Source organism: Rattus norvegicus, chromosome 10 (genome assembly GCF_021556685.1).
Source record: "Rattus norvegicus strain SHRSP/BbbUtx chromosome 10, alternate assembly SHRSP_T2T, whole genome shotgun sequence".
Lineage (NCBI taxonomy): Eukaryota > Metazoa > Chordata > Mammalia > Rodentia > Muridae > Rattus > Rattus norvegicus.
In genome coordinates, this window is record NC_141543.1 from 84,318,599 (window position 1) to 84,333,392 (window position 14,794).

The 14,794-nt window shown below is 43.5% G+C and overlaps 1 protein-coding gene across 7 annotated transcripts in view; it reads left to right on the top strand.

The window, feature by feature from the left end:
- Ca10 (carbonic anhydrase 10) overlaps positions 1–14,794 on the top strand; it is a 501,257-nt gene that overhangs the window by 379,064 nt on the left and 107,399 nt on the right.

A 14,794-nucleotide genomic window follows, 5' to 3' on the forward strand; every position in this document is an offset into this window, starting at 1 on the left:
GGGAATCAGGGAAAAGCTTTTGACTCTTAATAAGGAAACGCGCTGAGACAGCTTCCCAAAAGCACCTACTGGGCAGGCTGGCAGGGGATATGAGCCTCAAAGTAGATTCTGTAGAATGGCACTGTGCCCTTGGAGCGATACAGGCTCCAGGCTCTCGGCCAGTTTGCCCACAGGAGGCCAGCTTTCTTCCACCTCTGCAACCTAGATTCTTGGGGAGCAGCCATTTTGTCTGGGATGATTCCATACTGCCCTCTAGTGGCTGTGTTTAGAACCTACAGGTCTAACAGCCCATAACTCTTTTCAGCAACCCCTTGCTTATGACTCCCCATGTCAGATACTGGGGATATGGCGACAAATGAGATGCCCAACCATGGTCGCCAATTCTTCATGGTATGTGTAAGAATAAGCATTCATGAAAGTGGTTATAAAGCATGCTGGTGAGTTTGGACACATGTGCCAACTGGCAACACAGGAGAACTTCATCACCCAGCCTGCCGTGTGCCATGGTGATGGCTGACATAGATAGTCCTGAAGAAAGAGAAGGAGCATCTACATAGAGGAAAGGAGGTAACCCTTGGGCCCTGCTACAAACGTGTGGTGTTAGAAGAAAGTACGTGCTGTTTCATTGAGATGAAAACATTGCTTTTAGGATACATTTTCTTACATCTCTTTGGGGTGCTTTCTGCAAAGGATGGTATGTTATTAACAGCATTCTTTTTCCTTGCAGAATTGGGATGTTAAGTCATGCCACATTTTACTATATAGAGCACCTGAGATTTGAGAAATTAAGATGCTAGTTGTGGATGAACAAAGAGTTAGGGGTAGTATAAGGTAAGAGGACTGTAAGTGAAAGGCTAGGGAGATAGAGTCGGTGGGACAGTCCATGGAAAACTCAGAGGTGCAGTCTTTTTAAAACCCCAAATACTTATAAGAAGTGGAACAAGAGATCAACTGGAAAACATAGTAAACCCACATGAGCATTTCAAACTCGCTGATGATTTAAAAGAATGTGGAAAGGGACAGCCCACAATAGGAAGGCATCAAGAGCTGACCTCATGAGGAGAAATCCAAGCATCCTTTGAAAAGGAAGGGATACAAAGGTGTAGAAATGGGTTGCACAGTTCCTCCTTGGCCCTCTCAGTTCACAACTATTTTCTGCTTCTAAGAAACAGGAGCCGAGGACCACATTTAACTGGCTCTAACTCCACTAGGGAATATGCTATCCTGGCACCGGCAGGATCAATTGTACAAATAATTTCATGGCCACTCAACACTTTTGTCATGGGTGAAAATAAAAAGGTGCCGTTTGCTTTCCCCTGTCAGAAACCTGGGTTGTGGGCTCAAAAACAAAACCAAAACAAAACAAAAAGTATACCACTGTGCACACCACGCTACCTTTCCTCAACCAGCATTTTATTCTACTAGACACAAATTAGCTACCACACTCGCTGCTGGGAAGCCGTGATGTGAAATATCGGTTGCACCAAGCGGAGCCACGTATCTCTGAAATACTGGTTATTGCAATGTGTGCCGCTCACCCTGAAGGTGAAATCCTAGCTCCCACTGTCAGCTACTTAATCATGTCGTTGGGCTTTACTTGGTTGTTGACTTTTAGGGTTTTATTGCTATTAGCCAAAGGCTGGGGGAGAAGGAGAAGGAGGTTAACGGGGGGGGGGGGGGGGGGGGATGGAGTGAGCACTGGCCCCACGATGGGGAACTTTCTCTAATATAAAAATGTAGCGAATGTGGAGAATCAGTGTAGTAGGGCAGAGCATGCCAGCAGGGAATTATTTCTTAGGAAAGGCGCCCTTTGTTAACGTGATTTATTTCCTACTGCAGTAGAAAGAGTCGGACAGATACACATTCAAGTCTCTTTTGTACTTGGCTGTGCAACCTAGGCAGCGTATTTAACCTCTTAGACCCCGGTTTCCTAAGTAACGCAGAGGTAGGGAATCCTAATTACCTGTCATGTGTGGGTGGGGAAAATGACCTGTGTGGAATACTAACAGTCTGTCACCCCTCAAAATGTCCACTATCTACTGTCACAGATAACCTATTGGAGCCACCTCGGGGCTGCTTTTGTCCCTGTATTTCAGTAACATTGGTGCCATTTTATTTCCTACTCCCATGCCTTCCCTAGTCTAGACACCTCTGCATACTCACATCCTACCCTTTTCCAGGGCCCATTTCCAATGCTTTCTTCTCTAGGAAATGACCAGTTTCCCTAGTAAGAGGGATTTCTCCCTCTTAGACCCAGCTGAGCAGCCCAGCATGTGGTCTGCAAAAGTGTGCACATGAGCGCGCGCTTTCTCTCTCTCTCTCTCTCTCTCTCTCTCTCTCTCTCTCTCTCTCTCTCTCTCATTGGCTATCTCTGGCTCTTATCCCTCTGTGACCTACTTACCCTCCCTGAACCTCAGTTTCTTCAATGATGTTTATGAAAATGTCTGCTTACTAGAGCGGTGGCGAGAAAAGAATTGCTTATGTATATGCAAGGTAGCAGCCATATAGACCTCTAGAGAGAGAATTAGCATAGCGTTGAAATATCGGTAGTACCATCTCTAGATGTCTAGATGTGACCTCTCATCAGAAAATGGAATTTACTTGGTAGCTTACTCCACAAAGGACACGCTGCTATTCCTAGATATCAGGGCTGGGGAGCTAGATACAGCTCAGCTCTTGCTATGTATGCAAACATGAAGACCAGAGTCCAATCCCCAGAGCCAGATAGATAGATAGATAGATAGATAGATAGATAGATAGATAGATAGATAGATACAACTTAAGCAGGAGGCTGGGGGATATAGTTCATTTGTAGAGAGGTTGACTAGCATACATTAGACCCAACCTTCAATCCCAGTACCTACAAAATATAAACTGAAATTTTTCCCTTTTTTAAAATTAAGTTATTTACTTACTTTATGTCCAAATAGCAGTGTCTCCTCCCCCCTCTCCTGTCAGTCCCTCCCTCTTACCTCACCTTCTCTTCTCCTCAGAAAAGAGGAGACCTCCGTGGATATTAGTCAGCCTTGGCATATCAAGCTGCAGTAAGAATAGGTGCATCATCTTCTGTGGAGGCTACATAAGGCAACTCAGTTAGGAGAAAGGGATCCAAGGGCAGGCAGTGTGCTCAGATAGCTTCTGCTCCTGCTTCAGGAACCCCACATACAGACCCAGCTGCACAACTGTTAGATGTGTGCAGAGGACCTAGGTCCATCCCATAAATGCTCTCTCTCTCTCGTTGGTAGTTCCGTCTCTATGAGCCCCAATCCTCAATCCTTTCTGCTCCTCTTCCATGGAATTCCCCAAGATCCAGCTAATATTTGGTTGTGGGTCTCTGCATCTATATCCATTCGTTACTGGGTGAAGCCTCTCTGATGACAGTTATGCTAGGCTCCTGTCTGCTAATGTAGCAGAGTATCATTAATAGTGTCAGGGGTGAATTCCCTCTCATGGAATGGGTCTCAAGTTAGGCCAGTTATTGGTTGCCTCTTCCTTCTAATTCTGCTCCATCGTTTACCTCTGTCCATCTTGTAGACAGAACAAATTGTGAGTCTAAGGTTTTGTGGCTGGGCTTGTGTGCCAATCCCTTCATTGGAAGTCTTGCCTGGTTATAGGAGATGGCTGGCTCAGGGTTCATACATCCCATTGCTAAGAGTTTTAGCTAGGGTCGCCCTCATAGATCCCTGGGAGTTTCCATTGTCCTAGGTTTCTAGCTCACCCCAGAGATGGTCCCCCACAACCCAGTTGTCTCTCCTAGAACTCTATCCCTCCATCCTCCTGTTCCCATCACCATACCTTCCCCCACCCAGCTCCCTCTCTCTATCTATCCCCTATGTCTAATCAACTTTCCCTTCTCAGGGAGAATCAAGTACACACACACACACACACACACACACACACACACACACCCCTTTCTTGCTACTTAGCGTCTTTGGTTCTGTGTTCTGTAGCATGGTTATCCTTTATGACTTTACATTATGACTTACATAAGAGAGCACATATCATATTGTCTTTTGGGGTGTCTGTTTCCTCACTCAGGATGATCTTTTCTAGTCCCATTGATTTGCCTGCAAGTTTCATGATGTCATTGTTTATAACAACTGAATAATACTTCATTGTGTGGGTATTTTCTTTATCCATTCTCCAGCTGAGGGACATCTAAGAGATTTCCAGTGTCAGGCTATTACAAATCAAACTACTATGAACATAACTGGGCAGCTGTTCTCGTGGGATGGTAGAACATCTTTGAAGTATATGCCCAGGAGTGAGTGGTATAGCTGAATCTTGAGGTAGAGTGTGTCTCAGTTTTATGAGAAACCATCAAATTGATTTCCAAAATGATTGTACAAGTTTGCACTCACGACAGCAGTGCAGATTTCCCCTTGGACCACAGCCTCGCCAGCATGAGCTACCCTCTGAGTTTTTGACCTTAGCCATTCTGACAGGTGGAAGGTAGAATCTCAGAGTCATTTTGATCTGTATTTCCCTGATGAATAAAAATGTTGAACATTTCTTTAAGTGCACCTTGGCCATTAGAGATTCCTCTGTTGAGAATTCCCTATTTAGATCTGTACCCCACTTAAAGAAAAACTTTACAAAAAAGAATGTTTTAACAATTTACACCATGTATTTTGATCATACACAATCTCCACTCTCTCTTCAACTCTTCCCAGGTCCACCCCTTACTTCCCTGACCCCCCAACTTTTGCCTCCTCTTAAAAAAAAAAAAAAAAAAAACAACATGGAGTCTCGTTTATGCTTACCCATATACTTATGGGTTTGAGGCCATCTGCTGGAATGGGACCAACTTTCTAGGGTCAACCCCTTAAAGAAAACTGACTTTCCTTCCCCCAAAAGCCATCAACTGTCCATAGCTCATCACTAGAAATGGGGCCTTGTACGCCCTTCTCTCCAGCTGCACTGTTGACTGAGTGGGTTTGGTTCCTTTCTTCTGCAGGGGGTCACTGCGGATGTGAACTCCTGAGAGCGATAGTCACAACCAGAAGATGCCGCTTTGCTCATGTCTTCATTGGATGAACCTGAATTCTGACTCTAATCATGTTTCTGTTCTCTGTTCCAAGATGGTCCTGAACCTTAGGGGGTTGCTACAACAAACCTTTTTAGAGCTGCGCATGTCTGGTATCTACCTACAGTCCCAGCACAGGTGGAGTCAGGAAGGGCCAGATGCAAGCTGATTAGACAGAAGAGCTGGCATTGGTGAACTTTGGCAGCTTTAGTTAGAGACCCTACCTTAATAAAGAAAGCATGGAGAGCTCGAGGAAGACGCCCAATGCCAACGTTGGGCCTGTCTATGCTCATAACACACACGTGCATCCACTCAAGTAAACACGAACTAACACAAACACAAAGCTGCAGTAGTCAATAGCAACAGGCATGAGTCTGACGACAAGGGCATCGGAATGGTGCACTGTTTGGTTGTTAATCTCTCTTTATCTGCTTAAGAACCTGACCCTTTCTTGCAGAGCATAGGGACTGTACATGAACCTGCAGAGCCTCTGAGGCATGCAAAGTCTGTGAAAAACTGGGCAGTGAAGGAAAATATCAGCAGTACAGTCTCTAACTGACAAGACTAATAGCTTTGGTAAATGTAGAATAAATGTCTGATCTTCAAGATGGGGACAGAGCCTGCATGATCCTTCAGAGAGGAAGAAGCAGACACAGGAAGGCATCTGGGAATTCCTTTATGATCTCCCAGTAAATACACCGGTGGACAAAAGGTTTCCCACTTTTATGTGATAGATCTTGTCTGTTAATTTAATGGCTTTCACATGCAACCAGTTAGCTGGAGCATTAAGAGATTCATAATTTATAAAAGTTGTGTAAGATCTATGCATGTGTACCCCCATACAAGACACAATGTCAATCAAACGCAAAAAAAAATTAAAAAGCTTGGTAGATTAAAGGCTGCCACTTGCGTGGGAAGAGGATATGAACTGGTGGCACTACAGTCTTAATTTATTTCTAGACTAAGTCTCCTTGGAGTTTGGTAGCCTCGGCAACTGCCCAGCTGAACTGACCACTCTATCTAGAGAACAGATTTGAAAGGAAGATTAGCGAAGCTGCCCACTTCAGGATGGTGGCCGTTAGCCTCCTATAGCTATTGAGTGTACTCTTCTGCCAGGAGCCAAGGAATTCTCACAGACGTAAAACTCACGAACACACAAATCCCTAATGTCCAAAGATTCTGTATTTGCACATAGCCTACATATATCCCCTTATATTTTAAATCATCTCTATACCACTTAAAACTTCTAATACAATGAAGTATCCTGTCAGTGTTTGCAATACTATTGAAATATTGACATTAAAAATGTCTGTGCTTGTTCACTACTGATGTGATTCTCTTTTTCTTCAAATATTGTCACCCTGTTGCTGATTGAATCCATCAGATTCGGAGCCTTCAGATGGGGTGGGCTGGCTAGATGTACAACATGTTGTGTGTCCAAATTGGGATGTGCTTTGAAGTGTAAAAGACACATTGAGCTTCCAAGACTTGCAGGCGGGGGGGGGGGGAGTGCAAAATATCTAATGAGCAATTTTTGTATTGATTATATGTTGAAATAATACTTTGGGTATATTGGGTTAGATGAAATATATTCTTCACGTCCATTTCACTGCTTTGGTTTGTTCGCTTGCTAAGGTAGGCACTAGAAAACCGTGAAGTTGCAGCTTGTAACCACCTTCTGTTTCTATTGGCAGTTTCTCTGTTGGACAGAGCTTTGTACTCCATTCCATAGAGTATATCAGGCGCAAGAGCCTCTTTGTTTATTTTTAAAATGAAACTATGAAAGGATGTTCGGTAGAATGTGTGTCGTGCAGACCTGGTCCTCCTCTTCCCAGGCTTCTGGTTACAGGCCAACTTCAAGTATCCTGGATGTCAGAGATACCTAAGAGTTGAGGCACAGTGCTCCCTAGTCAAGCCCCTAGTCCCCACCACTCCCTGTTGTTATACACCTGCCTGCCTCATGTGTGGACATTATCTGCCAGCCGCAGTACAGTGAACAAGAGTCCACAGGTACCAGGACATGATGTGTGCCAGTCAAGTCAAATCCCTGAGAGAAACAGTTTAAAGTAGAAAGGATTACATTTGGCTCATGGCTTCAAAGGCTTCAGTCATGGTTAATTGGCTCCATTGTTTCTGAGTAAAACAAAACAGCATAGTAGAAGGTGTGGAGGGCAACACTGCTCACCTCAGGGGAGCAGATTTGGAGAGAGTGAAGAAAAGAGAGAGTGGGAATACAAGGTAAATTTCCCCCAAGGATCCACTTCCTCCAAGTAGGTACCACCAATGATAACACTATCACTGGTTAGGTCACAGCCTTGGTATCCAATCACTTCTTGGTCATTAGGACCAGCAAATAGGGACCAAGCCTCAACATATGAGCCTACTGGAGAAATGTCTCATATCTAAACCACACCACAGGAGATAAGTGCCAAATAGTTAACTTACAGGCAATAAGAAGATGACTAAATAAGCAATGAGACTTTCATCTAATTACACCCCAACATTTGCTGTTTCTTGTTTCTTTGAAAAGAAATGAGCACCAAGGATTCTAACATCTGACCAGTAGGACTGATGATGCCCTCATGGGGGATGCTAACTAAGAAGGCAATCTCTGTGCTCCACCACCAGTGCCAATGCCACTGGAGTCCATGGGCTCCATTTACGAGGCATTTTCCTCTTAGGAAATGGGATAACTAGAGATGGGAAGTTATTTGCCTAAAGCTCTGTGAATCAGGGACTGAATTAAATGACATTACACTTAGAAATAACTGTTCTAAGGCAAGTTTCAATGTGTTAATTAAAGTGACCTAACCTTGGATTTTCTCAGTTTAGAGAAAACTATTGGCCCCAAAATGAATCAATGTATAGTCATCTGCATATGTCTAGAAGGAACGTCAGCAGCATCTCTTTATAATTATTAACGTAATCCCTGAAAGCATAGAAACAGGATACAAGAAATCACTATGTCCACACACCCCTAGCACTGAATATCTGTTTGATTCAGCCCAGAATTCCTCAAGACAGGAGTTGCAAAGAAGCCAGCAGATACCCTTGTCCCACTTCATACCTACTGAGTCACATAAAGAATGCACTTGGCTTAGGTACCCAGCTGAAACTCAAAACAAAATTTAGTCACTTCTTGTTTAATAAACAAAAACCTTGTACTTCTCGGAGGCTAAGGATAAAGCAAGAGTAAAAATGCAAGGTCTTAAATATATGCTTTATAATACATAAAGATACAGAATATATAATAAACTATGTTAAATAGATGTAGTTTATATGTTAAAATATTTCTAAAAATACACTGAAGTACTACAAATGTGGGTGTTCGACTTAAGCCTGATTTGAGCTAGTGGAACAGAGAAAATTAGGAGCAATCTGTTGTCAACCGAATGCTGCCATCTTGGTTGCAGTTCTCTCTGCATCCACAGAGGACTCCAGCCAGTCACTGGGGACTCAGAAAATTAAATCCAGACAACCAGCTGTGAGTGACTTGGCAAGAACTCTGCAGGCTCTCAATGTGACAATTGGAAAGTGGTAGATTGGACTCCCAATTGGGAATTCATATACCCGAGCTATAATGGGAAAACTCATTCTAGGTACCTAGAATGACATCTCTCTCCATCCTCAAGGTTTACGTAGGGCTGCGATGCCAATAATTTTATGTTCAAGACAATGTTCAGTATAATGCTAGCCACCCCATCTCATGGTCCCCTTGAGGACCATGGAGGAGAGGAAGCCTTCTCTTCATTAAGCCCACACATTGGTGGATCAGACAATGTCTTACATACCTGTTCTCCATTCATTCATTCTGTCTGTAGCATCAGAAACTATGGGGGTCAAGAGGTCCTTTCTGGAATAACACAGCCTCATATCCCTTGAGTTTGTGAAGAAACGATCCCTTATTTGGATTCAATGTTACCATAAACTGCACCTTTTTTTAAACAGTAGAATTCATATAATAGTAGACAGCATATATGATTGCTTCATCTCTTTGTGCAGGGCTGATTAAAAGATCCTAGACTTTACCCAGACCAAAAACAGGCAGCCCAGATGAAAAAGAGGAAGATTAAATTGAGCTATGCTAAGGAAGGAGCCTCTCTCTGGCTTCCCTGCAGGGTGAAAAGTGATGGGTATGATTCTGCCCATTCCCAAAACTCCACACCCTTTACCTTCTCAATATCCAATCTCCTCCATTTCTAACCATTATAGTAAAACTTCTATAACATAAAGTGCTCGGACAGGTACGTCGTAATGTCCACTGTCTAGATGTATATGTCATGTTAAATGGCATCTGAAAGTATCAGGGTAATTACTTTCTATTGTAAACTGGAGAAACCTGAGATGTGGCTCGGCCCTAGCCCACACCTTTAGTCTAAGAGCTAAACAAAGTCAACCCTAGGTCAAGAGGTGGAGCATGCAACCAAACCCACAGGGGGTGACCATAAGAGAAAGGAGAGTCTTTGAGTTGGAAGGTGTTTGAGGCAGCGTAGAGAAGGAGGGCTTTTTTTTGGCAACATTGGTGCAGTAGGAAGGTTCGCTGAGTGCCTCTCTCAGCTAGCATGTTTGCACCCCAGCACCTGGGTCCTTGAGTCTGTATTGGTAAAATCGAATGGCTGGGACTTTTGTTTCGGAACAATGCAGCAATAAACATGGACGTGCAGGGGTCTCTGTGGCAGGATATAGTCTTCTGGGTCTGTGACTAGGAGGTAGAGCCGGGTCTGCTTTTAGTGCTTTGGATATCCACAGTGGCTCGTTACTTCACGGTAAAAAGGATGCTTGTGCAGGTTTAAATCGTGAGAAGGAAAAAGAGGTATCCAGACACGTGTGGGGTTGGGAGCAAAAGATCGCTTATGACACGGAATGAAGAAGGCTGCTGCGATGGGCATGAGGGGGTAGGGAAGGAAGGAGGGGGAGAGAAACGGTGGAAATAAGTACATTTTCTTTGAAAAGTGCCATAATGAAGCCTAATTCTTTGTCTGCTGATTTTTTTTTAATGAATTTAAAGAAAACTCAGGAGGGATGGTCCCTCTGATCAATGAACAAAGTCGGTGGGGGTGATACCTAGCTTGAATCTGTCTCAGTTTTCTGGTTGGCTGTGTTTGATTATTTCTGAAGTCCTTTTAACTCTAGACTTTGACCCTCTGTTTGCACACCTGTGTCGTCAATGATCAGGCTACAGTGGATTCTTCCACACTGCTCCTCTTCCTTGAACAATGCCCCCCCCCCCAGTGTGTCAGGAGAACAAGTGGTGTCTGTCCATCCCCCACCCCACCTCCAACTATTTACATTCAGTCTTCAAAAATCATCCCTCTGTCCTATCAGGAGGCTCTGCAGGAAACCAGTCTAAGCAGCGTTCTTAAATCTCTTACACTCACTAATTACATCACAAAGAACTATTACACACCTCAGCAGAGCAGTCAAAGATGCGTAATAAGAAAGCTGAGTTGCAAGGAAAAGACACCTAATTTATGACAGGCTATCGGCCACTCTTCACTAACCCTTCTTGGCACCGAGTGGCCTTCCTGCTTATGGGATCAGACATTCAGTTGTGAAGCCTACACTGGACATACATACCCATCTCTCAATTCTCAACAGGTGGGGGTCTAAAGTCCTGCTCCCTTAGATCTGCCACTGTACCCCCCAAAGGTGTCCATCCCAGACCTGGGCAAATTAAACACATTCTGTCATATCTGCATCAATGTCACCTTTTTGTTTGAGTTGTCCCTAACTCCGGAAGCCACATATAAACTACACGGTTCCACCAACTCTTCCTGATTTATTGCTCAGTCGCTGAGCAAGCTGGAGAACATCCCGATATCCTGGAGGACAATTCCAGCTCTTGTGGTTTCCCATGGAGAGATTTTAAGTACAGTCTTTTAGCCCATTTAAGGCTCTTCATCTAAGGATAAGAGATAAGCCAACCTCCCTCACAAGGTCAGCGGAAGCATTAGATGAGATAACAGATGTACCGTTACCAAGAACACTACCCAGAATGTGCCAGTCACTGTCGCCGCCAGGGATGCCTTGCATGACCTCCACCTAGTGTGATTATAGTCGTGTGTTTTATGGCAACAGCAAAGACACAATCTGCTGAGTAAAGTCACATCTCAGCAATGCAAAGGCCAGCCCTGTTGTGTGCCCAGTAAGCACAAGCCCGGACACCACATGGAAAGGTAAACACATAAAAAGATCATTATGGTTTGAATCTGTGGCGTCCTTCGTGGGCTCCTGTTTTGAACAGTCATTCCCAAATGTGTGGCATCAGTTCAAAGGCTGTGGAGCCATCAGAAGGAGGGGCCTGCCTAGTGGAAACAGATCACGGGGGCCAGCCTTCTGAAAGCCACACCCATCCCTGTTTCCATCCTGCCTTCTCTGCTTCCTGGTTGGCTACCACAAGAACAGATGCTCTGTCACATGTGACCACTGCCTTGACCACCAGCATTCCTCCCCTGCCATGATGGGCAGGGCCTGAAGCCATAAGCCAAAATCATCCTTCCCCCCTAAAGTTGTTTCACTGTGACACAAAATACAACTAACACAAAAACTGTGAATGAACTTGTTTTCTTGTTTGTTTATTTTTTTTATTGGATATCTTATGTATTTACATTTCAAATGTTATCCCTTTTCTCCCCTCTCCCCTAACTCCTGCCCCTTCCCCCTACTTCTATGAGAATGCTCCCACTCCCTCCCACCCACTTCCACCTCAATACCCTGGCATTCCCCTACACTGGGGAAACAAGCCTTCACAGAACCAAGGGCTTCTCCTCCTACTGATGGCATACAATGCCATCCTCTGCTACATATGAGCTGGAGCCATGGGTCTCTCCATGTGTACTCTTTGGTTAGTGGTTTAGTCCCTATGAGCTGTGGGAGCTCTGATTGGTTGATATTGTTGTTCTTATTATGGGGTTACAACATCCAATCCTTTCTCTAACTCCTCCATTGGGGTCCCTGTGTTCAGTCCAACACGGTTAACTGCAAGCATCCTCATCTGTAGCCATAAAGCTCTGGCAGATCCTCCAAGGAGACATCCATATCAGGCTCCTGTCAGCAAGCAGTTCTTGGCATCAGCAATAGTGACTGGGTTTGGTGGCTGCATATGGGATGGATCCTCAGGAGGGGCAGTCTCTGGATGACCTTTCCCCAGTCCCTGCTCTTTGTCCCTGTATTTCCTCCCATGAGTATTGTGTTCCCCCTTCTAAGAAGGACTAAAGCATCCACATTTTAGTCTTTCTTCTTGAGCTTCATGTCTTGGGTATTCTGAACTTTTGGGCTAATATCCACTTATCAGTGAGTGCATACCATGTGTGTTCTTTTGTGACTGGGTTGCCTCACTCAGGATGATATTTTCTAGTTCCATCCATTTGCCTAAAAATTTTTATGTAGTTCTTGTTTTTAATAGCTGAGTAGAACTCCATTGTGTAGATGTACCACATTTTCTGTATCCATTCCTTTGTTGAAGGACTTCTGAGTTCTTTCCAGCTTCTGGCTATTATAAATAAGGCTGCTATGAACATGGTGGAGCATGTGTCCTTGTTATATGTTGGAGCATCTTTTGGGTATATGCCCAGGAGTGGTATAGCTGGGTCCTCAGGTAGTACTATGTTCGATTTTCTGAGGAACCGCCAGATTGATTTCCAAAGTGATTGTACCAGCTTGCCAATCCAACCAACAATGGTGTTCCTCTTTCTCCACCAACTCACCAGCAGCTGCTGTCACCTGAGTTCTTGATTTTAGCCATTCTGACTGGTGTGAGGTGGAATCTCGGGGTTGTTTTGATTTGCCTTTCCCTGATGACTAAGGATGCTGAACATTTCTTTAGGTACTTCTCAGCCATTCGATATTCCTCAGTTGAGAAATCTTTGCTTAGCTCTGTTCTCCATGTTTAATAGGATTATTTGGTTCTCTGGCATCTAAATTCTTGAGTTCTTTGTATATATTAGATATTAGCCCTCTATCAGATGTAGGATTGGTAAAGATCTTTTCCCAATCTGTTGGTTGCCATTTTTTCCTATTGATAATATCCTTTGCCTTACAGAAGTTTTGTAGTTTTATGAGGTCCTATATGTCAATTCTTGATCTTAGAGCATAAGTCATTGGTGTTCTATTCAGGAAAATTCCCCCTGTGCCTATGTGTTCGAGGTTCTTCCCCACTTTTTCCTCTATTAGTTTCAGTGTATCTGGCTTTATGTGGAGGTCTTTGATCCACTTGGACTTGAGTTTTGTACAAAGAGATAAGAATGGATCGGGGTTGGGGATTTAGCTCAGCGGTAGAGCGCTTGCCTAACAAGCGCAAGGCCCTGGGTTCGGTCCCCAGCTCCGAAAAAAAGAAAAGGAAAAAAAAAAAAAGAATGGATCAATGACCATTTTTACTATATTAATCCTGGCAATCCATAAGCATGGGAGATTTTTCCATCTCCTGAGATCTTCTTTGATTTCTTTCTTCAGAGACTTAAAGTTCTTGTCATACAGATCATTCACTTGCTTGGTTAGAGTCACACAGAGGTATTTTATATTATTTGTGACTATTGTGAAAGATGTCATTTTCCTAATTTCTTTCTCAGCATGTTTATCCTTTGAGTAGAGGAAGGCTGCTGAATTGTTTAAGTTAATTTTATATCCAGCCACTTTGCTGAAGCTGTTTATCAGCTATAGGAGTTCTCTGATGGAATTTTGGGGTCACTTAAGCATACTGTCAGATCATCTGCAAATAGTGATATTTTGACTTCTTCCTTTCCAATTTGTATCCCTTTGACCTCTTTTTGTTGTCTAATTGCTCTGGCTAGGACTTCAAGTACTATAATGAATAGGTAGGGAGTCAGCAGCCTTGTCTAGTCCCTGATTTTAGTAGGATTGCTTCAAGTTTCTCTCCATTTAGTTTGACGTTGGTTACTGGTTTGCTGTATATTGCTTTACTATTTTTAGATATAGGCCTTGAATTTCTGATCTTTCTAAGCCTTTTATCATGAAGGGGTTTTGAATTGTGTCAAATGCTTTTTCTGCCTCTAATGAGATGATCGTGTGGGTTTTTTTTATTTGAGTTTGTTTATATCGTGGATTACGTTGATGGATTTTCATATATTGAACCTTAATCTCTAAGTGTTTGACATATAGCAAGCACACAAGTTAAGAGTTCACTGTATTTAACATACATTTTACATTAAGTGCTGGTTATCTCCCTTAACCCTTCTTCCACCTACCCTCCCCATCCCCCATTCCTACAATACCTTTCCCTGTCCCAAACTGTTATTAATTTCTTTCTATCTTCATACCCACTCAAGTGTCTACCATTCCATTTCTATAAGGCCATCTTGTTGGTATCTGTACATGAATGAGAACATGCAATGTTTGTCTTTTCTGTGTTACTCAACATAATGGTCCAAAGTGGTAAGTTTCTGACATCTACAGGACCCCTGAGAAGTCAAGTGTCATCTCTCACTGATGTTTTACTGCCTTCTGAGATTCTAGAAGCCTTTTGACTCTTGAATAGTAGTAAGATAGAAATCGTTGTACCCTTGCTTCCTCCCTTGTGCCCTTGAGTGATTATTTAGCCTGGCCGTGCCTAGTTTCCTCATCTAGATAGTGGTAGGGAGATGAACATGATGTAACAGTCTGTGTCTACAATCCCAGCCCTAGAGTGGTGGGGAAAGGTAAATTGAGAGTTCAAGGCCAACCTGCTTTATAGAGTAAGGCCCCGTCTCAAATACAAAAGGGCAGGGGACAACAGAGTCAGAGAGAAACACAGAGGCAGAGACAGAGAGCAAA